The sequence below is a fragment of the Pinus tabuliformis genome, chromosome 4_1 (assembly GCF_031772625.1).
Source record: "Pinus tabuliformis cultivar Carrire ecotype Pingquan chromosome 4_1, CPIR1, whole genome shotgun sequence".
NCBI lineage: Eukaryota > Viridiplantae > Streptophyta > Pinopsida > Pinales > Pinaceae > Pinus > Pinus tabuliformis.
Genome location: NC_142303.1, coordinates 112,131,764 through 112,135,101, shown reverse-complemented (window position 1 = coordinate 112,135,101; position 3,338 = coordinate 112,131,764).

Below are 3,338 nucleotides of genomic sequence, written 5' to 3'. Positions count from 1 at the left end.
GGAAATGACTGTTTTTTTGTGGTCGTCGACAGGTTCTCGAAGATGGCCATCATGGCGGCCTGCAAGAAGAATATCACAACAGAAGCCACTACTAAACTCTTCTTTGAACGAGTGTGGGTACACTTTGGGATCCCACAGTCTATCATCTCAGATCAGGACAACAGGTTCCTTAGTACATTTTGGTCTAGTCTCTAGTCGATGTTGGACACCAAATGCACTAAGTCCATAGCCTTCCATCCTCAAATTGATGGCCAGGCAGAGGTTGTCAACATGATGATCATACACATTCTGCCCATGTACAACTCAAAGCATCCACGCACATGGGATGAGAGCCTCAACTATGTTCAGCATAGCTACAACCGGGCTCTCCACAGCTCGACTGGCCATAACCCTTTTCAGTTGGGCTTGGGATTCCAGCCACTATGTCCGATTGAGGCGGCCATGCCATTTGCAGCTACTCATGCAGATTTGGCTCATGTCCAGTCCGAAACAGATAAGGCAAACAACTTCATTGAGAACATCCAACATATTCGCCAGCAGGTCCATGACATTCTAGAGAAATCAAATGCCAAGCACAAGCACCGACATGATCAACATCGGGTGCCACACAAGTTTCAAGTGGGCGATAAAGTCTGGTTGCATTTGCAAAAGGAATGCCTTACCAGAGCCTATCAAAAACTTAGACCACTCCGATATGGTCCTTACACCATTACCAAGGCTGTGGGAGATAATGCATTTGAGCTCAGCATTCCCCCATTCCTTGGCCTGCACCCAGTGTTCAATGTGGACCACCTTCGGCCATACTTTCCACCATTACTAGACACATCTAACATTGCAGAACAACTCAAACCCACAGAGTTAAATCCAGATTTTATGGAACAAACTGCAACTGATTGGATCATGGACACACATATCAAGCACACTCACGAGTAGAATATCCAACTATATCAAGTTGTCAAAGCAGGCCAACTCCTTCACCAAGGCAAGTGGCTCACTAGGGACCAAGTTCAACAGAAGTTCCCTCATCTCATGGAGGAACTCAACACAATGGGGACCATTGCTTCATAAGGGGGGAGGAATGATCCAGGTGGATATTGGTGGCCACCCGCCAATTCCACTTGGACCCCCACCATTGCTTCTTTCAGTTTTTTAGTTTCCTTAATTGTAGCACAATTTACTATTTTTAGCAGTTTTTCGGGTCCTAAACTTCTGGAGCCGTTTTGAGGCCCTAAATGACGTTTTTTTGGAAATATACCACCAACATTTTTTTGTCTAAAATCATATTTTTTGTCATAGTCCTTGGAGAGATCTTTCCAATGGGCTATCATGTGCATCAAACAGAGATAATATGACTAAGTCGCGACCTCGAGAAGTTGGCTGTCCAACTCACCCCAACGGGGCCCATAAACTCTTGGTGTTACATCTCCTCGGGTTAGGGTTTTGGTTGTTTAGGGTTTGCCCTTATTGTTCAATAATAAAAAGGCCCTTGAGCCTCATTGTAAGGCAGTTTAGAGGCATGTAGCTACCACATCTCTTCTCAGAGATAAGCTACCATCGCCCTAGCTGGTTTATTTACATTCCTGTTTGTACGCATATTTCAATATTTCACATTAATGAAATGAAGTATTATTTCCGCTGCATCTCTGTGTTTATGATTATCTCTATAATTTTTTGCGTTCCTTTTTAAATCTAGATCAAAGCTTTAGTTTTTAACCAAGTCTTCTGAAATCAAGTTTGTTTGTGACCCACTATCAAATAATGCATCAATATTTGTATGATTTGAAATCACTCTAACATGAAACAACTCTATTCTTGACTCTTCATTTGGAGTGTTGTTTTGACTATGTCATGAAATAGTGCTTGCAACAATTTCTTTTCCTTTTGTAACCATGGATGAAATCTTGGTCTCATCACTAGAATATGAACCAAGGTCATGTTGTGTGGTAGAGGTCGTCTTTTGTTTTCCCTTATTGTTTTATTTCTTAGGCCTTAATTCGGGATGCAATTTCCAGCAGTGGGCTTCAACATGCCTCTCTTTGGAACAATGTTTGCATGTAATTTTCTCACCTTATTTATTCACACTTGCATTCTTCTTTTCCTTCCATTTTCCAACCTTTTCTTTCTCCTTACCCTTGAATGGCTTCCTCTTACTACCCTCTTCCTGAATTTTCTATCCTCTAGATTCAAGGTGTGTGGCTTGCACACATACTTCATCTAAGTTATTTGGATTAAACATAAGGATAGTATGTTTCAGATAGGAATGTAAACCTCCAATATATTTTAGTAGTGTATCATGGGAATTCAAATTCACTCCTAATAACAAAGCCCTGTTCCTAAACTCCTATGTATAATCTTGGAGCGTTTGGCCTTTAAGCTGCCTAAAATTCTACTAACTCATAATGGACTTTTGCATATAGGCTAAAGGATAAAACTGTCTTTTAATTGCAGAAACAAATTCAACCCAAGTGATGAATATCTTACCATGGATTCTCATTTCCTCTTGAGTCTTTTCTTCTCACCAAACTAGTGCAGCTCCTTCTATCCTCAATGAAGCCAACCAGATCTTTATTTCATCTTCTTGAAGGTTCTGAATTCTACAGTATACCTCCAATTGTCAAATTCAATTTTCCAACTTTTCTGCATTCACCTCTCCATTGTACATGGGAAGTTTGAATTTTATGTCCAATTTCAATAATGGAGTCTTTCCTTTTGGGGTTTTGGAATGAGTAGGGGAAGTTTCAGTGGTGGTAGTGGAAGATGATGTTGTGTGAGATGGTGAAGATGATGAGGAAGATGATGAGGATGGTGGAGATGGAGGTGGCTTTCCACCATTCCCTTTGGAATCCTTCCTCATCTTTTTTGTCCTCTGATCTTGCTTCTCCATGTCGAGGTTTAGAACTCTCTCCAACCATTCTAGTATTCCTCTCTTCATAGAGGGCTTTAACCATCTCAGTCAAACTATAGAAAGCTTTCTTGAATTCTTCCTCTTCTGAAGAGGGGCCTTCAGGCTCTCTTTCTCCAGACATAATGGCTATGGATTCAAGCTTAGAAATTGGTACTGCTTGTACCTCTTCAATCTTAGTTGAAGGAAAAACTTGAGGAGTTTCAAGTGCAACTAGAATTGGAACTTTAGGTGGTGGAGATTGTGGCCTTGTGGCTCTCCTTCTTCTGGGCATTACCTCAGGAGTTGCAACCAATAACTTCCCTTCTCCTCTCTGCAACTTTAACCTTCTAAGCATCATAATTTTGTAACCATCGAAACCCTAATTGCACAAACTCAAGCAATAAAGCAATTCAACCTTTTCCCTGATACCAACTTGATCTATTTTTGTATGATT